This window comes from Tursiops truncatus, chromosome 20 (genome assembly GCF_011762595.2).
Source record: "Tursiops truncatus isolate mTurTru1 chromosome 20, mTurTru1.mat.Y, whole genome shotgun sequence".
NCBI lineage: Eukaryota > Metazoa > Chordata > Mammalia > Artiodactyla > Delphinidae > Tursiops > Tursiops truncatus.
The window spans coordinates 2,623,240-2,646,071 of record NC_047053.1 but is presented as its reverse complement, the minus strand read 5'-3'; the positions used below and the strand labels follow the sequence as shown (position 1 = coordinate 2,646,071).

The following is a 22,832-nucleotide window of genomic DNA, read 5'->3' as shown; positions in this document are numbered from 1 at the left end:
GCAAGGGAATTTTTGTGTCTATTGATGCAGTGATGTATATGGGTAAGAGCTGACCACAGTTTACCAAATAATCAGCTTTGATGAGACAGATGGGGAAAGTTCATTACAGGTAGATTATTTCTGAATGACTTAGTAAATTATGAACCAACTCTCTCTTTCATGCCTGAACCACTAAAAGAGAGGTTGGATTACAAAATCTGGGAGATCTCTTCCAGATTTAAATGACCTCTTATCCATATTAAGTCATCACTTAAGAGGAATACACAACAACCAGGTTGTTTTTGAGAGTTGAATCAGTGAATTTGTAATTACCACACTTGAGCATGAGCTCATTAGCCGGTCTCATCCTAGGATGTATAACACCAGAGGACATGTTACAGCCTCATAACAGAATATCCAAGCCTGTGAAGGACTGGGGTAAAGCTGGACACATCTAACCTCGGTGACCACCTACAAGCAGGATGCCTCTTATTTAGGAAGGTCCTTTCCCTCAACCCAAGGCAGGTCCTTCGCCCATCAGAGTGAGGGAGCCCCCCACCCTTCTGGAAGAAAGCAAATATGACACAGGGCTCGAAAGCATGGGTTTTGGAATTTGTGAGCCTCAGTCCCAGCTCTGCCACTGATTGACTATGAAATTGGCAAGTTAATGCTCTCTGCCTTCATTCCCTCATCTGTTGAGAAAGGAGTAATAGTTGTCTTCCCTCCCAGAGCTACCATGAGCGCTAAATGAAATAATGAGTGTAAAGTGTTAGCCTGGGATAGCATGTATGTTCCTCCAAAAATTAGTAAACACAGAATCACCATATAATCCAGAAATCTGGGTATATACTCTAAAGAACTAAAAGCAGGGACTCGGACAGGTACTTGTACTTCCACGTTTATAGCAGCAATATTCACAGTAGCCAAGAGGTGGAACCAACCCAGGTGTCCATCGATAGACGAGTAAATAAACAAAATCTGGTCTGTCCACAAAATGCAATATTATCCAGTCTTAAAAAGGAAGGAAATTTTGACATATGCTGCAACACGGATGAATCTTGAGGACACATATTGTGAAATAAGCCAGACACGAAAGGACAAATAGTGTATGATTCCACTTATATGAGGTCCCTCAAATGTGGATCTGTCAAATTCATAGAGACAGAAAGTAGAAGGGTGGGTGCCAGGGTCTGGGGGAGAGGGAGTGGGGAGTTAGTGCTTAGTGGGTAGACTTTCAGTTTGGGAAGATGGAAAAGTTCTGGGCATGCGTGATAGTTGGTTGCACAACACTGTGAATGTACTTAACACTTCTGAACTGTACACTTAAAAATGGTGAAGATGGTAAATTTTATGTTATGTGTATCTTACCACAATTTTTTTTTTTTTTTGCTGTAGAAAGGGATTTTATTTTCCAGCAACCCTTGCGCAGAAATCACAAATACTAGGGTTTTACCCCTCTACTTCCATCTTTGCCCAAATAGCAAAAATACAATCAGGATAATTACTTGTTTTAGACAATCTAATTACAAAGTTGTTTCCTGCCCAGTAACCAACCAAACACATCAGAGGTATCTTATGTTTAGGTTCAAACCAAATAACATGAATTGACTTGAGAAATTCTGTGACTTCTCCTTCTAAACATGTTTACTACTGTTGCTTCTAAGTCCCCATTACTTATCAGCAGTTTGGATTCCAGATGATATTTTCAGACCTTTCAGTATTCAGCTCACCATCCACAAGACTGTTTCTCCTGTTGGTGGCCTGGTATTTAGATGTGCTGTGATTTCTTCCTTCCTCAGGGCAATTAAGAAATAGTTTCAGGGGCTTCCCTGGTGGCGCAGTGGTTGAGAGTCCGCCTGCCGATGCAGGGGACACGGGTTCGTGCCCCGGTCCGGGAAGATCCCACATGCCGCAGAGTGGCTGGGCCCGTGAGCCATGGCCGCTGGGCCTGCGCGTCCGGAGCCTGTGCTCCGCAACGGGAGAGGCCACAACAGTGAGAGGCCCGCGTACCAAAAAAAAAAAAGAGAAACAGTTTCAGTTTCACGAGGAGCGAGGGCTTCAGGAAAGTCGTCCCACAAGGCCCCTGGAGATGAAACGTGAACCTGTTCATGACTGGGGTGGTTCCCATGTTAAATTCGGCCACTTCTACTCCCTGGGCAGACACGTGGGGGGCAAACATGGCGGCAGGGTAGACCACAGAGGACGTTCCCACCACCAGACACAAGTCACAGAGGGCCAGCTCCCTGTCAGCCTCCCCTGGGATGGCAGGGTCCAGGTTTTCTCCAAACCACCCCACGTGAGGTCGCAGCAGGCCCACACAGCCTGCCTCTTCACACCGGCGAAGTTTCAACACTGGGATTCTGGCGTCTTGAGCTTCAGGTTCTGGAAACCCCTTTTCCTGATAAAACTGGACAAATTGGACTCTTGTAATTCTCAGCCACAACTCCACAAGAGGTACATCGAGTTTTAAATAAGCTACCATGGATTTCCAGAAGGTTCTTGGTGCCAGCCTCGTGGTGCAGCTCATTGGTGTTCCGGGTGATGACCACAGCCCGTCGGCCCACCGGTCGGGCCGCACCTCACGCTCGGCGATGGCCAGGTGCCTGGCGTCGGGCCCCTTGCTCTGCACCGCTTCCCGCCGGTACTGGTAGGACTCCCACACCTGGGACGGGCTTCAGGCAAAGGCCTGAGGCGTGGCCAGGTCCTGAGCTTGCCATTTTCTCCAATAACCTTCCGCTCCTCTGAAAGTCGGAACCCCACTCTCAGCACTGACGCCAGCCCCTGAAATTGATGACTGTGTGCTTGGCTTTTGCAAAAAGCTTCCTGAAGCCCGGCCGTATTTGAACTTGGACGAGCCATTGTTAGGCAGATCTTGGTTTGCGCAGAGGCTGGAGAGGTCAGTCCACAATACAGCTGGGCAAGTAAGTGGCTTGGGACAATCCGGAGAGATGGCATCAGGTTTTCTGTGTTGCACTAATTATCGAGATGGGCTCGTTTCCTGCCCCTCCCTCGTCTCTCGGGTCGCAGCTGCCCCAGCGCTGTGCCGGGAAGACACCGGGCCTCGGGCCTCTGCACATGCGGCTCTTACCACAATTTTTAAAACAAGAAGAGCCACGTGACAGCCTCTGCACTTGCTGCGTAATTACTGTTCATTGCTTTGTTCGATCATTCTTATTGAACAAACCTTCTCCAGATCCTGTGTTAGGACTGCTGCTCCCAAGAGGAATAAGACACAGGCTCTGCCCTGAGCTCGTGGTCGAACAGGGGCGAGGCATCCACACAGGGTGGGGAGTAAAGTGCTATAAAGTGCCCTGGGTGATAAAGGCCTGTTCACGGCACGAGGGGCACTGGGCAGTGACTGGCCAGCTCTTCTTGAGAGACCAGTGGAAGTCAGGAAGCCTTTCTGGAAAGTGTAACACGTGACCTGAATCCCAAAACCCGGCAAAGTGGTCATCGAGCTCTGGAGTTTGCCGGGGAGAGAAATCTGGGCAGTGCAGGGCCTGGCATGTCCTGCTGCATTGGTAGCCATGAGGAGGCCGGGGCCAGCAGCAGCCAGGGCTCGAGAAGGAGGCGAGGGCCAGACCCCAGGGGGCGCTGGGCTCATGAGAACCATCCCTCAGCAACACCAGATTGGTTAGCCTGGTTTTCATTGTTATTTGCAGACTAAATAGCAGCTGGTAAAAAGCCAGAAGAGCCTAGTGTTTTCAAGCTCAGAGAGAATGATCCGCATGGGTCTGCGAGGCATCGGACCTTCTTCAGACCCACACTGCTCATCCTCTGAAGGAGTGCTTAGCTATTTGCACACAAACCTCAGTCTGACATAAACCTGCTACTTTGTGCAACTCCAGCAGCAGAGAAAACGTCTGTATTCGTTTTTCTCAGCAGTGCTTCAATGTGAGCTTTATTGATTATGACCTTGTATTCATTTCAAATAAAAGACTTATGTAACCAGTTTTATTTAATATTCAAGAGCCTTGCATATTCCCAGTGAATCAGGAAACTAATACGTTTGTACCGGCAGCTACACACAAACCTAGGCTCATTGTTGGGGACTACAGCCCGAAGCCTGAAGCGTGTCCCAAAGTTCTCCATGGAATGTGAAGGAATCCCCATCAGCTGTAGCCTGAAAACTGTTTCCTGTGAAGTCAGAACAGCGCTGTTGGGTTTCTAGGAGATAAAGCATACTATTGACATTCTAATGCCTTGCTGGGTGGCAGTACTTCCGGTTTCCACCAGGCTGCAAGGAATTCTCACTGATATTCCAGGACAGCCCATTTCCTGCAAACAAATATGTTCTTAGGGGTCTGCCCTAGTTCGCCACGTCCATCCAGAGCAAGAACTCACCAGGGGCTTACAAATATGGCCTCCTGTTAGAGAAGGTATCAAAAAAATCTTATTTCTCACAGAAATTTCAGGGAATCAGCACCAAATAATTCAGAAAGCCTGTTTTGTGCAAACAAGCCAGTGCCATTTTGGGTTTTGTATTGAGTGAAAGGACTTAGAGCATTTCTTTGCATGCTGCCCTGGCTGTGATGGGCATCTGCAGAATCTCCTAACGTCATTCTCATCATGAACTCAGGAGCTGGCATTCATATCGTTCACTCCTCTGTGAAACTTCAAGTTGGCACCTCAGCTAATCTGTCTGTCAGCCTCGTGAGCACAGACCAGCAGCCACGCCGTGAGATTCCCGAGTGACAAAGTGAGAGGAGGTAATTTCACTGCATTTCCTCCCTGGTTGACAAAGATTCTGACATTGCTGTCAGTGTCTAGAGCAGTGATTCTCAATCAGTGGTGACTGTGCTCCAGGGGCTTTGGCAATGCCTGGAGGCATTTTTGATGTCATGACTGGGACTGCGGGGGAGTTGGGGGAGGGATGCTACAACCATCAGGTGAGTAGAGGCCAGGGATGCTGCTAAACATCCTACAGTGCACAGGGCAGCCCCCTCCCACCCTCAAAGAACTGTCCAGTTAAAACATCAAGGCACCTGAGTGCCTCCATTTAGTCCTCTCAAACTTTTCTGCCCGACAAAATCTTCTCCCTTTGTAGCAATGGGGGTTATAGCAAGGTGCGAGGCTGGACTACATTTCCCAGCCTCCTTTGCAGTTCAGTGTGGTCGTGTGACCGGTTCTCACCAGTAGAATGTGACCTGAAGTGATGTCTGTCCCCCTACTGCTGGCAAGATGTAGATGACAGCTAGGCTGCGGTAGCGCCACATGTTGGATCCACATGTTGGATCCTGGATCCCTGAGTCATCCCAGATGGACAGATGGACAGAGCCACCATCAGCTAAAAGCACAGGCTGCAGTCTAGCATGTGAATGAGAGAAACTTCTGTTGTGTTTGAGCCAGTAAGCGTCTTTGGGTCTGTTTGTCACGGCAGCTTAGCTCATCCCAGCTAAAAACGGACGTTCCCCCAAAAGCCCATTGTGGCCCTCGGAGCCTTGGGAAGCTGAGACCTGTGAGTGAGGCAACCATGGCGGGAATCTTTGCCCTGGGGTTAGCATGGGGCCCCCTCCCCTAACTGTCAAAGCCCACTGCCAGGGGCCGTGCTTTGCTCAGCATAACCTCGACTCCAGAATACGTTGTGATACGATCCCAGCTCTGTGTGACCTCGACTGCATCATAAGGATTAGGGCACTTGAGTTGCCAATGACAGAATTTCAACGGGGACCAGCTTAGGCAACAAAAGGAAGAGGCTGAGGAAACCAAACCACAGTGAAAGCAGCAGGGTGGACCTGCCACAGAGATGGCTGGAGCAGCGGGGCTCCCCTCCTCCACCTCTTGCCTCCACTGCTCTGGGGGTGTTGGCCCCGTTCTGGATTTCTGCGCTCGAGCTGCTTCACACAGGAGGGAAAAGGCACCTTCATCCTTGAGCTCATATCCTCATTTTGCAAAGCTCCAGGAAGGACTTGGGTTGAGCATTCCTGCTGCGGCTGGAGAGGGGTGTGCTCTGGGAGCAGTAAGGAACAGGCCTGTCCCCACATAGGCAGTGAGCGTGCACACACTGTACTCAGTGGAGATGTGCCCACCTGCCCGGCGACCCATCTCTTCCCCAGTCCTGCTGCTCTGAGCCAGGGGATCGGGCTGTAGCCTCGGGGAGCACGTCACAGGATGGTTTTCCCCACGCCCTCTACCCCAGCTCCTACCACTGCCAGTGAGCGCTGTCTGAAATGTGACAGGAGAAAATTCTAACTGTGCAAGGTGTGATCAGTCATAGAATACGATGGCACGTGAAGTCTGCTATGTGACTAAAAGTTGGAAAATTTTCAGCAAGATAAACTGAGTACCATCTGTCTCAAGTAACGCTCTCCTGTTTCTACTGGCTCATCCTAATTTATGTCATCCATAGCATTTATCGCACTCTGTGATTACTTGGTTTATCTGTTTACTTGTTTATTGTCCATCCCTCGTACTAGAATGCAAGACCCCTGAGGGCTGGGATCTTGTCTGTCTTGGTCCCTGCAGCATCCTCACCGAGCCTGGTGCCTAGCATGGCCCTGGCGTGACGTGTGCAAGAGAGCGTTGCTTCTGCCGAAGCTCGGGCGTGTGGGGCTTTGCTGAGGGCCGCTGCACTTGTCGTCTGTGTGTGATGACCCGAATGTCTGCAGGCGCTTCCTGGAATCTGCTCTTGTTTGCATCACACCTTGCAGAAGTTCCTTCAAGTCTCTGAGAACTGAATGTGTGTTTTCTCCTAATTTCGAGGGTAACTTCCCACTCCTTTGTAACCCCCTTCTATTTCTTTCACTGATCACTGGGAGGAAGGGGATTTCTGGTACAAACAAGAGTCAAAATGAGAAGGGCGTGAACCCATGAGACAGTGATCGCCCTTTGGAGACGGTGTTCAGAGTCTCACCTCCCAAGTCTTTCCCATTCGTTCCATAAATATTTATTTCCTGGCAGGGGCTCCATTCACTCTCTTGAACCCAAATTGCCAAGTCCTTGTGGGGACCTGTCTGCAGCATTTGCCACCACTGACTGCTCTTTCTGGGACTTTCTCCACCCTTGGCTTCCACAGCAGTGGTCCAAAACCCTGTTTCTTCCTCCTTTGCTGTCTTCCTCTGACCTCACCTCCAAGTTCTTTTCAGGGGCTCAGCCCCGTCCCCTCCACATGTTAGACGACGCAGCGCCCACCGGTCTGCCCATCCTCGATACTCACTTGGGTTCAGTTACTTCCGGGTGTGGTGCTTCTCGACCTCACACGTCTCGTTAGGTCCTGCGCTCTCCCAACATGCATCTCAGACTCCACGTGTGTGGGACAGAAGTCATTTTCTGCCCACACTCTCACTCCTCTAGATGCTTCTTTCTCTCGGCATTTTCCTGTCCCTCATCCAACTTGTAAGCAAAGCCTGTCCATCCTGCGTGCTTAGCGTCTCTCTCTGAGCCCGCGTCTCCTGCCTCTGCTCCAGCCGGCATCCTGTTCCCATCTGCTAGTGCAGCCTCCTCTGCTCACCTCCAGTCCTGCCCTCCTACTGGCTCTCTCCACACGTGTCCTCCAGAATAAACACAGTACAGCCCTGTCACAGTTCACTCTCTCACCCGAGCTCTTCAGCACTTCGATAACCTGAAGGCAGGATTAAGCCCCAGACCCCTGCCGCCCTTTCCAGCCTCCCCTCCAGCCCTGGCACCCGATACTCCAACTCTGTGGAACCTCTTGCAGGCACCCGTGTGCCTAGCTACAGCACGCTGCTTCCTCTTTGCAGAAGGCCTCCCCTTAGACAACCTCGGAAATGCCACCGCCTTTAATAACCAGTTTATCGGGACGCCTCTTCAGGGCCCTCTCCCTCCTCTATCACTCACTGTCCCCAACCCTGTGTTTATCTCCATCACAAGCCCTATTACACTTTACTTCACTTATGTGATTACAAGTCTGTCTTCCCTGCCAGACTGTAAACTTCGCCACACATCGTAGGCTTTCAGTATGGTCCCTGGGTGAATATCACGCACACATAAACTCCATGAAAGGGGCACTTTATTTTGTCACGGCTGTATCCTCAGAGCCTGCTTCGTAGCAGATATTCAACAAATATTTGCTGACCCTGTGAGTGAATACAAATAAAAAATGTACACGCCAAGTGTATATCATATGCACACGTTCCAGAGGCCGAGGTTCCGGGAGTCTGTGAATCTATGGAGTTTCTCTTCAAAGCCCAAGGAGGCAGCACCACCCCTCCTGCCCCTCAGTGGCCAGCTGCCGGCCGAGCAGCCGTGGCCTCCTCCCGGGCCTCCGGGTGACTCACGGGACGACTTTTCCTTGGGGAGGCGTGGGGGGAGATGAGGGGTAACAAAAACCACAGATGCTGGGGGTCATCCAGCCTGTGTCTGTGGAGTGAACAGCAGGAGCGAATCCCAGGCTCCCCCGGGGCAGGCCAGGCAGGCGTCCGTCCCCTGCGGCACCGCTGGGCTCAAGCGTGCACGTCGTGCGGGAGTCAGCCAGACTTACGCTCCTAAGGCACCCGCTGCAGCGTTAACGTGCGCACATTCCTTGTAGGTTGTGAGAAACACACGGGTGCAGTGATTATTAAACATCAAGTTGATCATTCCCCCTGTGTGTCTTTTTTATTCTTTACAAAGGGCTTTATCTCATTTGATGGTAACATCAACCAGGAAAGAAGGGCAATTTCACAGGTGAAGAAAAGACTCAGAGAATCAGTAACCTGCTTAGAGCATGATTCTCAAAGTGGTCCAAGGACTGGCGGCGTCGGCATCACCTGGGAGCTTCATAAACACGCAAGTCTGGGCCCCACTCAGATCTCCTGAATCAGACGCTCTGGCATGAGGCCCACCTGTGCGTCGTCACAAGCCCCCTCCAGGTGGCTCAAATGCATGCCCAAGGTCGGGAAGCCCGGACCTAGAGTCATGCTGGCAGCAGTTTACAGACCTGGGAGAACCCAAGGATGTCCTCAGGCGCTGTCCTTTGTGGAGCTCCTTGCACGTTAGTAGCTAATAGTTTCCTGAGCCTACTTGCTCCAGGCAGCCCTGCACACACCCGTTCCAGCTACGTCTCTGCCTCCCTCCAGTCCACTCTCCCCCAGCCCCCACCAGCCTCCTGTGTTCCTCGGATGTGCCAAGGTCTTTTCTGCCCCAGGACCTTCGCACAAACTGTTTCCTCTGCCTGGAATGCTATCCCTCCCCGCTCCATTCTCCTCACATCGAGTCTCAAGGCAAATGTTCTCTCCTCAGAAGGACCTCCTCAGGGCACCTCCATGACTCTGTCATATCCCTCTGTTTATTTTCATCGCAGCATTTGACACCTTCTGAAGTTTACCTTGTGTGTTTGCTGAGGAGTAAACTCCCTGAGGCAAGGTGCTGTCCTTTTTTACTGTCATGTCTCCACAGCCCACCACAGCGCTTAGCACGGCACACACTCAAACATTGCTTGCATAAGTAAACCACAAACTAGAGGCAGCTCGGAAGAAGGAAAAGGCAATTTCCTTCTCCTGTGAGAAGGGCCAGTCTAGGCTCTCCTTGGGGGAGGGGGGCAGGGAGAGCAGTTTACAGTTTCTTTGAATGTTGGGGGCACCTGATGGAAGCTTCCATGCAGGACTTGGTTCCCAAGGAGAAGCAGATCAATGAGTTAAGCTTCAGTTTCCACAGATGGGGGCGGGGAGGGAAGGTGGTTCTAGATGGGGTGAGTGGAGTGGTGGGACCCAGGGGAGGGCGTGGCTGCCCTAAGACTGGGAAGGGACAGTGCTTTATTTTATTATTAATATTTGTGGTTAAAAAAAATACCATGAAATGCACCTGCTTAACAAATATGTAAGTGTATAGTACAGTGCTATTACTATACATGCATTGTTGTACAGCAAATCTCTTGCACATTTTATCTTGCAGGGCTGAAACTAATACTCATTAAACAACTGCACACTTCCCCCTCTCCCCTCCCCCGGCAGCCACTGCTCTACCTCGTGTCTCTATGAGTTTGACCCCTCTAGGCACCTCATATCCGTAGAATCATATAGGATTTGGCTTTGTGTAACTGGCTTGTTTCACTCAGCAGAATGTCCTCAGGATTCATTCATGTTGAAGCACATGACAGGATTTCTTCCTTTTTTAAGGCTGAACAATATTCTAGTGCATGTATAGGTTTCATTTACTCTATCCATCCGGCCATTAACAGACATTTAGCTTGTTTCTGCCTCCTGGCTATTGTGAATAATGATGGTCTGAACATGAGAGTGCAAATCTCTCTTTGAGAGCCTGTTTTCGATTCTTTTGGGTAAATACCCTGAAGGGCAATTGCTGGGTCATATGGTAGCTCTATTTTTAGTTTTTTTTTTTTTTTTTTTTTTTGGTACGCGGGCCTCTCACTGTTGTGGCCTCTCCCTTTGCGGAGCGCAGGCTTAGCGGCCGTGGCTCATGGGCCCAGCCGCTCCGCGGCTTGTGGGATCTTCCCGGACCGGGGCACGAACCTGTGTCCCCTGCATCGGCAGGCGGACTCTCAACCACTGCGCCACCAGGGAAGCCCCTATTTTTAGTTTTTTGAGGGACCTCCATACTGTTTGTTCTCCATAGTGGCTGCACCATTTCACATCCCCACCAACAGTGCACGAGGGCTCCACAGTCTCCACACCCTTGACAACACTTGCCATTTGCCGGGTTTTTGGCCATTCCAGCCATTCTGACAGGTTGAGGTGATATTCCATGGCTTTGATCTGTGTTTCTCTGATGATGAGTGATGTTGAGCATCTTTACACACACCTGCTGCTCATTTGTGTGTCTTCTTTGGAGAAATGTCTATTCAAGTCCTTGGAAGGGACAGCTCTTTTTTGTTTTGCTTTGTTTTTAGAAATTTAATTAATTATTTATTTATTTAGGCTGCGTTGGGTCTTCGTTGCTGCGCTCGGGCTTTCTGTAGTTGCGTCGAGCGGGGGCTGCTCTTGGTTGCGGTGCACGGGCTTCTCATTGTGGTGGCTTCTCTTGTTGCGGAGCCCAGGCTGTAGGTGCAGGGGCTTCAGTGGTTGTGGCTCGTGGGCTCAGTGGTTGTGGCTCATGGGCTTAGTAGTTGTGGCTCGCGGGCTCTAGAGCGCAGGCTCAGTAGTTGTGGCGCACAGGCTTAGTTGCTCCGCGGCATGTGAGATCTTCCCGGACCAGGGCTCGAACCCGTATCCCCTGAATTCGCGGGTGGATTCTCAACCGCTGCGCCACCAGGGGAGCCCCAACGGCTCTGTTTTGGAAGGAAGTTCTGCAAGAGGTGGAGACCCATCGGTGCCCTTACATGGAGCGCTCTACACCGGGGGCCCTGGACGCAGCCCCAGCATGCAAGCTTGACAGAGGGTGAGAGGTGAAGACTCATCGGTGCCCTCCCATATCCAGAGGGGCCATGCAGGCCACACCAGCTGCTGAGGTGCTGTGGTGCTTACACCATGTTCTGGACTGTGTAAACCCCTGGGTTCCAGAACAGTCTTAAGGCACACACTGTCCCGAATGTGGCAAAACTCCTGTGTCTGTCTAGTTTTGTTTAAATTGTGATAAAATTCACAGAACTTAAAATTTACCATCTTGGCCAGTTTTAAGTATAAAGTTCAGTGGCATTTTAGGTAGGTTATGGTGCATGCATCTATAGAACTTTTTCTTCTTGCAGAACTGAAAGCTCTGTATCCATTACTCGCTAATTCTCCCGTCCCTCTCCTTCCCGGCCCCTGGAAGCTACCCTTCTGCCTTCTGTCTCTATGAAGTGGCCGACTCCAGGGACCTAAGGTGTGTGGAATCATGTAGTCTTTTCGTGTCTGGCTTATTTCACTCAGCCCAATGTCCTCAAGGTCCATCCATGTTTTAGCATGTATCAGAGTTTCCTTCTTCGTTTTCTTCCAGCTTTACTGAGCTATAATTGGCATACAGCGCTGTGTAAGTTTAAGGTGGGCAGCATCGTGATCTGACTCGCACACATCATGAAGTGATTGTCACAGTAAGTTCAGTGAACATCCGTCATCTCACAGAGATACAAAATTGAAGAAACAGAAACAGGTTTTCCTGTGATGAGAGCTCTTAGGGTTTACTCTCTGAATAACTTTCCTGTCTAACAGCAGGGTTAGTTATCTTGATCATGCTGTGCGTGACATCCCTAGCGTTTATCTTATAACGGGAAGTTTGTACCTTTTGACAGCTTTCATCCAATTCCCCTTTCCCCCCTCCCCCTGCCTCTGGTAACCACGACTCTGATCTCTTTTTCTATGAGTTTGTTTGTTTTTGAGGTATAATTGACCTGCAACACTGTGTTAGTTCCTGTTCCACAACATAGTGATCAGATATTTCTATACATTTAAAAATGATCACCACAGTAAGTCTGCTTACCATCTGTCACAATACAGACATTGCGTAATTATTGACTCTTTTCCCCACACTGTACATTTCATACCCTTGACTCATTTATTTTGCAACTGAAACTTTGTACCTCTTAATCTCCCTCACCTATACCTCTCCTCCCTCCACCCCCTCCCCTCTGGCAACCACTTGTTTGTCCTCTGTTTCTATGACTCTGCTTCTCTTTTGTTAAAATCTCCTTCTTGTTTAAGGCTGAATAGTATTGCATTGTATGTATAGACCACAGTTTGTTTAGCCATTCATTCATCAGTGGACACCTGGGTTGCTTCTACCTTTCAACTATTATGAATAATGCTGCTGTGGACATGGGTGTATAAATATCTGTTCAAGTCCCTGCTTTTAATTCTTTGGGGTATATACCTGGATGTGGAATGCTGGATCATATGGTAGTTCTGTGTTCAATTTTTTGAGGAACCACCATACTTTTTCCCATCATGTTGGCTGTGCCATTTTACATTCCCACCAGTAGTGCACAGAGGTTCCAGTTTCTCCACATCCTCCCTGAAACTTCCTACTTTTTGTTTTTGTTTTTGATAGTAGCTATCCTAATGGGCGTAAGGTGGTATCTCATTGTGGCTTTGATCTGCATCTCCCTAATGACTGGTGATGTCGAGCGTCTTTTCATTGCCCATTCATGCATCTTCTTTGGAGACATGTCTATTCAAATCCTTTGCCCACTTTTAAATCAGGTTGTTTGTTTTTGTAGTCATCTATTAAACTTGCTATCTGCCATTCATGAAGTGTAGTATATGTCATGGATTATGTAAGCCAGTAACAGACACGATCTCATTTTATCCTCATAATAACCTTGAAATGCAGGTACAATCAATATTCGCCTTTTATAGAAGAGGCACCAAGGCCCAGAGAGGTTAAACCACCTGTACAAGGTCACACAGCTGTAAGTGGTTGAGCAGGGACTTAGACCAATCCTGTGTGATTCTAAGCCCTGCCCCATGACCCTGCAGCTCTCACCATGTGGCAGTTGATAGGGGAGGCTAGAACCAGGCCCCCTCACAAGTCACCTGGGTCTCTCCCCTGAAGCTCAGCATCCTAGGAAGACCCCCAGTTTGGGGGTTAGGAGCATGGGATATGCTAGTCTCAGCGCTGAGATGGGAAGCTTCCAGCACAGTCCCCCCATTGCACTCGGCCTGTGACAGCGTCAGAGCCAAGGGAGAGTGTGGATGGGAAAGCGCTTTGAATAATATAACATGTCGGGAAGAAGTGAAACACTGTCAGGACACATGAGGCAGGTATGTCTCCTGGCACCTGGGAACAAGGACCGTCCCGTGGCTCAGAGGGTCTGCGGTGGCGGGGCTTTGCACTCTCCCCAAACACCTGCAGGGGCCCGGTGGAGAGGGTGGGAGCAGGTACCTCCATGTGGGACTGGCCTCTGCTGCTCCATCCTGTTCAGGGCTCTGCTCACAGCGACCATGAAGAAGGTGAGAGCGCAGTGTGACAGGCAGAACAGTGGTCCTCAGCGATGTCCACGCCCTAATCCCCAGAACCACTGAATATGTTGGCTTCCGTGGCAAAAGGGACTTTGCTGATATGACTAAGCGAGGGATCTTGAGATGGGAGATGATGCTGGAACTTCTGGGCGGGGGGCAATGTCATCTCCAGGTCCTTGTACAAGGGAGGCAGGAGGGTCAGAGAGAGCAGAGATGTGACAACAGAATCAGAGGTCAGAGTGATGTGATTGCTGACGGGGAGCATGAGCAAGCCACGCAGGTGCCGCTAGGCACCGGGAAGGGGCAGGAACAGATTCTCCCCTAGAGCCTGCAGGAGGAGCGCGCTCTGCCAGCGCCTTGATTTTACCCAGCAACACCCACGTCACACTTCTGGCTCCAGAACTGTAGCTTAATAAAGTTATGTTCTTTTGAGCCACCAAGTTTGTGGGGATGTGTTATAGCGGCAGTAGAAAACAAATTCGACAGCCCAGTTGAAAATGGACAAAAGAGGTGAACAGGCATTTGACAGAAAAGGAGACGCACGGGCCAGTAAGCAGGTGAAGGGCTAGCCAGCATCCCCGGCGGACTGGGGGGCTTAGAATGGACATTCCCATTCCCAAAGCGGGAAACAGGAAGGAAGGAGGGGGTGACAAGTCCCTAGCAAGGCCAAACCCTAATCTGTGGTGTTTTGTTTGGCAGCCTAAGCTAAGACACCAGTTATCGAGGAAATGCAAATTAAGGCCCCAGTGACGCTCCACTGGGTTAGCCAAAAAGTTCGTCCAGGTGTTTCCATAAGATGTTACGGAAAACCCCGAACGAACTTTTTGGCCAGCTGGATACTTTAATTGGCAGAGTAATCGGAAAAAATTAATAAGCCTGTCAATAACCAACATTAGGGAGGAGAAGAGGCCGTGGATGGGGGAGGGGTCTCTCGTACAGTCTTGGGGGTGGGGCGGTACTTTGGTGGGAAACAACCCCCTGTTAATCCTGAAGCCACACCTTTCCACTTCTAGAGCTCTACCAGGGGTACGGCAAGAACGTCAAAGAATAATCATAAGAGCGCTCTTCCCAGTAGCAAAAGGCTGGAAACAACTTGAATGGCCATCAGCGGGAGTGTGGAGAAATAAACCAAGGGACATTCATACAGTGTACCGTGATACCCCAACCAAACGGACAGACTACGGTGACAGGTGGCAACTGGCATGATTCTTCCCAACACAATACTAAGTGAAAATAGTAGCTCTGAAAAAAATGACACAGAGCAAGATATACTTTGATATATCATTATATATATATTGATATATATATAAATTATATATATATATATATTTATTTGATACAAAACAACCAAACTAAAAATAGATACCCTTTAGGATCGCATAAATACAATACAACCACCTAAAGAATGTGGGAACAGAGAAAACAGGTAAAACAAGAGCTGGGCATGATTTGAAAAGTTAAAATCTGGACAAGGACATGTGGATTCACTAGTCTCTCTAGCTTTGGATGTGTTTGATGTTTCCATTAGAGAGAGAAACGTTAATATAAAGAGAAAGGCAGGGGGTCAGGGTGATGGGATACAGGGAACCCTACGATGAAATGTCGGTTGTTGTCATAGGTCTGGCTTGGCTCGTTTTGTTTTGGATGGTGAGTTCATGGGCACTTGTTACATAACTAACTAAATAACCAAATTAAAGCCAGTCACGCATGGAGCCACGAAGAAGCAATTTGGGAAGTAGACGGAAATCGTGCAGTCAGCCTTGCGTGCACTTCTCAGTGGCACTGGGTGGGCTGTTCCCAGGACGGTCCTTCTGGAGCTCCATCTGCAAGGGGAGCCTTGGAACTTGTGCAGCCCTGGCTGCTCGCTCGTTCTCCTGCCCTTGCCAGCCCTTCTCCCCGCCCAGGCCACTTCTCTAAATCCTCTCCGGCAAAGGCCTGCGCCAGCTGTCCTGGGGCTTCGAGCTTCCTGATGAGAGCTGGTCCCACGTTTGGGACGTCACAGGTGATCTGCTTGCACTTTGGGACAAACTCAGGGGCTCACATTCATCCCCAGCACAGGGCAGCATTCAGGGGCCCTGAAGAAGGGACCACGTGTGGGAGTAGCTGCTGGGAGAGAAGTAGGCGGGGGGGAGGGGGGAGCACCCTGCAAGGGGGAAGGGGTCTTCCTTCGAGAAGAAAATGGACTAAGAGACAGGGCCCCTGCATCGCGCGTGCCTGTGCGTGTGTGCGTGTGTGTCTTTAGTGTTCGCTCAGGGCCGGTTCTTCAGGGACGCCTGGAACTCCTCTGAGCCCAGAACTGGCCCCTTGGCGACCTTAATGAGCAAAAGCTCTTGCTCACTTCTTGCCCACACCCAGCTCTTCCGGCTCTTCTCAAAGTGTGGTCCCCTAACCCTAACCCTCACGCTAACACTGTCTCCTGTCTCCCGCCTACAGAAGGTTCTGCACGTGCTCGTCCTGCCTGCCCTCCCCTCCAGCTGCCTGGCAGCTGCCTCTCCCCTCAGTGGAGGTCCCATTTCACCTCCCTTCACAAGCCCCTGCCCTGCCTTCCTGGCACCTTAGCAGGTAGTTACTCCCCTAGTTTCTCTTCCATCTGCAAACTTATTTGTGTCTCTCTTCCTCCTTTCCCAAATCTGTGCTGGAGTCTCCCTGAGGCTTGTCTGAAGCTCATCCCTCCAGTGATGTTCTGGACCACCTCCCAGCACCTGGGCAGGAGCCTTCCTCTCCTGAGCTCCTCCCGCTAAGTCCTCTCCCCACGTTCAGAGATGAGCGGCACCAACATAACATTTTCAAACAAAACATTTTTAATTACGTTGAGCATTTATATTCTCTCAAGCAGCGCAGACCTGGTTTTGAATTCCAGCTCTCCAGGAAGCTTTGGCCAAACTCTTTACTTTTTTCTAAACATTGGTTTCTTCTGCTGTAAAAAGGGCTATCAAAACATTTTTGCATGATTATTAAGAAAAGGGTTCAATATTATCAGTGTAAAATGTATTGCAGCAAATCAAAACTACAGTGAGGTATCACCTCACACCGGTCAGAATGGTCATCATCAAAAAATCTACAAACAATAAATGCTGGAGAGGGTGTGGAGAAAAGGGAACCCTCTTGCACTGTTGGTGGGAATGTAAATTGATACAGCCACTATGGAGAACAGTATGGAGGTTCCTTAAAAAACTAAAAATAGGGGCTTCCCTGGTGGCACAGTGGTTGAGAGTCCGCCTGCCGATGCAGGGGACATGGGTTCGTGCCCCGGTCCGGGAAGATCCCACGTGCCGCGGAGCTGCTGGGCCCGTGAGCCATGGCCGCTGAGCCTGCGCGTCCGGAGCCTGTGCTCCGCAGCGGGAGAGGCCACAACAGTGAGAGGCCTGCGTACCGCAAAAAAAAAACAACTAAAAATAGAATTACCATATGATCCAGCAGTCCCACTACTGGGCATATACCCTGAGAAAACCATAATTCAAAAAGAGTCATGTACCACAATGTTCATTGCAGTTCTATTTACAATAGCCAGGACATGGAAGCAACCTAAGTGTCCATCAACAGATGAATGGGTAAAGAAGATGTGGCACATATATACAATGGAATATTACTCAGCCATAAAAAGAAACGAAATTGAGTTATTTGTAGTGAGGTGGATGGACCTAGAGTCTGTGATACAGAGTGAAGTATGTCAGAAAGAAAAACAAATACCATATACTAACACATATATATGGAATCTAAAAAAAGAAGAAAATGGTTCTGAAGAACTTAGGGGCAGGATAGGAATAAAGACGCAGACGTAGAGAATGGACTTGAGGACACAGGGAGGGGGAAGGGTAAGCTGGGATGAAGTGAGAGAGTGGCATGGACATATATACACTACCAGATGTAAAATAGATAGCTAGTGGGAAGCAGCCGCGTAGCACAGGGAGATCAGCTCGGTGCTTTGTGACCAGCTAGAAGGGTGGGATAGGGAGGGTGGGAGGGAGACGCAAGAGGGAGAGGATATGGGGATATATGTATACGTATAGCTTATTCACTTTGTTGTACAGCAGAAACTAACACCACATGGTAAAGCAATTATACTCCAATAAAGATGTTAAAAAGTAAAATTAAAAAAATAATAAAATGTATTGCAGCAATAAGAGCTTGAATTGTGGATAAAAATATTTAGTGTTTGATCCATACATTAGATGTTTCTACTTAAGCATTTATATAATCTGAAAGAGCTTTAATTTTCAACTAGGCATCTTATACTTCAAATTCTTACAACAGGAGAAGAAACTGCAGTGAGTGTTCAAAGAAAGACCATGATGAGAATTCCGTAATTGCAAGTCTGATGGTGAAAAAAGGCCAGTGCTTCTCATGTTACAAAAATTACCTGCGTAGAAGAGAATGACCGAAAGGATAAATTCCCTCTAAGTACATGATCCATCTCCCTTGTAACAAGCCGCCAACAAGGAACAGCAGCAGCCTCTCTGCCCCGTGTCCCTCTGGTCACCAGCCCATATGCACAAGCAAGTTTCTTGAGAGAACAAGCTACATTAGCGCTCTCAACTTTCTTGTCCCGTTTGCTTCTCAGTTGCCTGCGAATGGATTTCCTGAAGGTCGTCTATGTCAACACACCCCACCGGCATATCAGTGCTCTGGTTCCTGAGTGCCTGCTGTGCACGGGGAGTGGCGGGGGGGGGTGGCCCACGGGATTTTCGTTCAGCAAATGTTTGCTGAGCTCCTCCCTGATGAGGTCACCAGCCACGACAGCAGTATCGGCACAGGCGGTCAGACCTGGAGAAACACGAGATGGACACCTAACCGACTGGTGGGAGGCAAGGGAAGAAGAGGGATTGGCCAATGAAGGGATGAAGAAGGATGCTCCAGGCAGAAGATTAGCAGCACGTGCCAACGAACGGTAGAAACAAGATACGCTGTCGTATTCACAGGGTATTGTAGTCACATGGAGGCAGGCCTGGGAAGCATTCAGGGAAGGCTTCCTGAGGGAGGTGATACCTAAACCAACCGAGACCTGAGGAAGGACTAGGCATCTGTTAAGGAGGTGAAGGACGACATCCCAGGAACATATGCAGTGTGTGCAAAGGCACAGGAGATGGCATCTTGGGAGTTCCCGGATGGCCTAGTGGTTAGGATTCCGAGCTGTCACTGCCGTGGCCTGGGTTTAATCCCTGGTCAGGGAACTGAGATCCTGCAAGCCGTGCGGCATGGCCAAAAAAAAAAAAAAGAGGAATATGGCATCTTGGGACGGGTATAAGTAACACAGGATGATGACTGTAGCACCTGGAGAACAGCAATGCATGCTGAGTAGTTTGGACCGAAAGGGATAGAAGTCACTGAAGGGCGAGAGGTTGTGTGTGTCTGTGTGACTGTGACCGTGTTTCCTCTTTTAGAATGATGGCGCCTGCTGCTCCACGGAAGATGCACTAGAAGGGGCAAGACTGGCGGTGGGGAGACAAGTTAGAAAGAAGGTTGTTGTGACGCAATGGTTGGGGTGAAAACGACAGGTCGTCCACAAGGCCGGGGCTGTACCGTGTAATGTGTATCCAGTAGGGTCCATGATATCAAGTCATATTCACAGCTAGGCTTTCAGGGTAGGCAGACCTGAGTGTGAATCCCCACCCCGCCCATACTAACCTCTCAGAGTCCATTTCCTCAGCTGTGAAGTCAGGACAATAGTAAGACCGACCTCACAGCTGTTGAAAGGATGAAAGAGCACTGTACTGGAGAACACAAAGCCCGAGACGGAGCACGCAGTGAACACACAGATGAGAGCTACCACCCTGGGCACCATCACCTGGACTCGGGGACCAGACACAGATGCTCAGAGACCTGAGTGCACAGTGGCTCCAGGGTTTCTGGCTGCCGCTACTCACAGGAAACAGAGCCCAGAGTGGGCAGGTCGCAGGGCAGGCAGGTTGGGAAGGAGATGTGCTCGTTTTTTGGAGTCTGAAGTACCCACTGGTGGAAGAGAGAATCCTCCACGGGCCTCTCTCACTCCTTCACATCTCGCCATGTGTGCCAAGAAGGCAGGACCTGGCCACTTTGCATCTGGACCACTTCTCAGCGCTGTTTGTTTCCTCCTGGCTTGCTTACGAGCTTCCTATATAAGCAGTAGATTCCCAAGCTGGGTGTCCTCCACCCTTGGTGGTGCAAACCCGCTGCGTGCGCAGAATCCCTCTGGGCCCAGCACACTGCTCCTGCAGGACTCAGAGGCCAGGGGAACTGATGCAAATATGCTGATGCTCACGCTAGGTGCTGTGGGTGCCTGAATAGAAAGTCCTGCGTCTCTGACCCAGCGTCATGTCTTCTGCCAGCAGCCAAGATTCAGTGACAGGTTAACTTAGCAGCTTGTGAGTTGGAGAGAGAGACTTAGAGTCATCAGTGTGTGCATGTCAGATGAAGCCATGAGTATAAATAACATTGCCTAGGGCTTCCCTGGTGGCGCAGTGGTTAAGAATCCGCCTGATAATGCAGGGGACACAGGTTTGAGCCCTGGTCTGGGAAGATGCCACATGCCGCAGAGCAACTAAGCCCATGCACCACAACTACTGAGCCTGCACTCTAGAGCCCTCGAGCCACAGCTACTGAAGCCTGTGTGCCACAACTACTGAAGCCCGCGCACCTAGAGCCCGTGCTCTGCAACAAGAGAAGCCACCACAATGAGAAGCCCGTGCACTGCAATGAAGAGTAGCCCCCGCTCGTTGCAACTAGAGAGAAGCCTGCGTGCAGCAACGAAGACCCGATGCAACCCAAAATTAATTAATTAATTAATTAATTTAAAGAAAAAAATATTGCCTAGGAAGAGGTCTGGGGCCGCACCCAGGGTAGCAGCAATGAGTAAAGGATACGGCTAAGAAAGGGAGCTCCCAGAGGACATCAAGAAAGAAGCCTGGAGGAGAGCAGTTCCTTACAGGCCAAGGGAGTGCAGTTTCCATCAAAACAGAGTAGGCAACAGGATCAGATGATGCTTAAGGAAGATGAAGACTGAAAGTAGTCACTGAGTTTAGCAACTAGGTCACTGGCAAGAGACATTTCAGTGACGTGGTGCGGCCAGAAGCCAAAGTGGAGTGGGTGAGGAATGAATGGACGTACATACAAGGTATCTCTAAGGAACTTGGCTGAGAAGAGAGAGATGGGGCCTTGGGAACCGGAGGGGTGGGAGCAAATACAAGTTTCCTTTCTAAATAGATGGAAGAGATTTGAGATTACATACTGAGAACAAGCCAGAAAAGAAGGAAAATTGGGGGTGAAATTAAGAGCAAGGAGAAGGATGGAACCAGGTCTCTGGAGGAGAGGAAGGGGTGGCACTCAGATCCCAGCGGGGGTGGCCTGGGCCCTCTTCCACTGAGATGGCATTGCTCCAGCCACACGCCCTCCCGCCGGCCAACCTGCCAGGGAAGTGGAGCCCAGCGTCCCTAGGGAGGGGCCTGGTCAGCACGTTTCCTGGAGGCCACTTTGCCTCGTGGTCCTGCAGGTTAGAGATGAGAGGCACCGAAGTGTTTCCTGGCCGGGGTTCTCTGGAGATGCCAACAGGTGTGTTCTACAGACAAAGGGTGCAGGTGAATTTGGAAGGTGTCGCCCAGCCCTGCGAAGCCAGCCTTCAGGAAGACTGAGCGTTCTCTGCCGGCAGAGGTGGGCCCTTGCGAGTGGGGCATCCAGAGGGCAGAGGAAGCCAGCTGGGGGACACACAGGCCGCCCTCCAGGTACTGGGGGCTGACCCAGCGTTCACTCACAGAGTGGGAGGAGGCGAGTCCTCTGTGGGGCACGTGCACCCTGCTTGGAGTTTCTGTACCCCTCCTCTTACCCTCCCAGCTCAGGGCACAGTGTTCTCCTCCCACGCGGCACAGGAGGGAGCTGAGGACTTGCCTGACGCTCCGGGCTCAGGACACAGTGGACTTCAGCTCTCTCTGATTCGGGATCCGACTCTCCTGCCCTACATCCCACGCTGTCCTTTCCCCCGAGCAGCACCCGGGGCCTGGGTCAGAGGCAAGGACACAACTGCTGCTCCTCCCGCAGCCGTGACCCTGAGACCAGGGTGGTCCGGGTCGCGACAGAGGAGGTCCCCAGGTGCCTGAGCCTTCTCTCTGGCAGGGCTGTGGTCAGCTTTCCTACCACCGTCTGACCCCGGGGGATCTGCCGCACCAAGGGGGTGAGGGCTGGTCTGGCGTGGAGCCAGGAAGGGAGGGGACGGTAGGAACGTGCCGTGGGGCTGCTTGCAGGCATGCTTCTGCTTTTTCGCACGGGGGTTACCCCCAGGCCCCTTCTCCAGAGGTGTGAGAGCGAGAGCAAGACAAGACAGCTGTTCTTTGCACCTGGATGGTCCAAACCCTTTGACACTGACTGATGCCAGCAATGGGCTCTCCCTAAAAGAACACGCACACAACACGCAGCCTTGCACCTGGTTTCTGGTTCATGCACCACCGCCCGCCGCCCGCCGCCACTGGCCGAGTCTCAAAGGAGTGTCCGTCAGAATCAGCCGAGAGGCTGGCTAAAAATGCAGCTCGCCAGGCCCCGCCGCGGAAACTCTCATCGGGCGGGTCTGGGGCGAGGCCCGGGAGTCTGCGTTCTCAACCAGCCCTCGGACGACTTGGGCTCTGATGCTCAGCGGCGCCCGCTTTGAGAAACCCGACTCCGGGGCTGAGACCCGCCCCCCCACCCCACAGCTTCCATGCTCCAAACCTTCCCCACGTCGCCGAGCGCACGGGCCCCCTCCCCTCCCCTCCCCTCCCCTCCTATGGGCCTCACCCGCGCGCGGTCGTGGAAGCATCTGGGGAGAGTGGTGCCGGCCGGGAGGGAAACCCCCGGCCGCCCCCTTCGCCCCGCGCCACCGCCCGGGAGGCGCAGCGCGGCAGCCGGCAGGGGGCGCGGCGCGGGGACCACACGGAGGGGGCGCCGGGCGGCCCAGCAGGAGCGGAGGAGCGGGGAGGGGAGGAGAGGGGCACGCGAGGCCTGGGAGGCGCGCGGCGGCGGGGGCGGGGCGGGGCGGCCAGGCCGGGGCGGGGCCGGCGGGCGGGCGGCGAACGCCGGGGGAGCGCGCCCGGGGAGCGCGGAGGAGGAGCGCGGACGCCGCCGCCGCCCCCGCCCGCCCGCGCG

The 22,832-nt window shown here is 51.2% G+C and overlaps 2 long non-coding RNA genes and 1 pseudogene across 3 annotated transcripts; all 3 read right to left on the bottom strand.

Annotated features, from left to right (window-relative positions):
• Nucleotides 1-1,370: 1,370 nt before the first annotated feature.
• LOC141277287 (NAD-dependent protein deacylase sirtuin-5, mitochondrial pseudogene) lies at nt 1,371-3,798 on the bottom strand (annotated as a pseudogene).
• Nucleotides 3,799-7,931: 4,133 nt separating this feature from the next.
• LOC109551377 (uncharacterized) lies at nt 7,932-9,348 on the bottom strand. 2 transcript variants are annotated; one of them, XR_002178147.3, is made up of 2 exons: nt 9,128-9,348; nt 7,932-8,857 (listed from the first exon to the last, which is right to left on the bottom strand). It is a non-coding gene; the product is annotated as an uncharacterized lncRNA (long non-coding RNA). The 2 variants fall into 2 exon arrangements; XR_002178146.2 differs by having other exon boundaries at nt 9,245-9,348.
• A 7,180-nt stretch (nt 9,349-16,528) lies between these two features.
• On the bottom strand, nt 16,529-22,691 carry LOC141277275 (uncharacterized). The gene is made up of 2 exons (XR_012328356.1): nt 22,485-22,691; nt 16,529-18,512 (listed from the first exon to the last, which is right to left on the bottom strand). It is a non-coding gene; the product is annotated as an uncharacterized lncRNA (long non-coding RNA).
• Between the last annotated feature and the right edge of the window lie 141 nt (nt 22,692-22,832).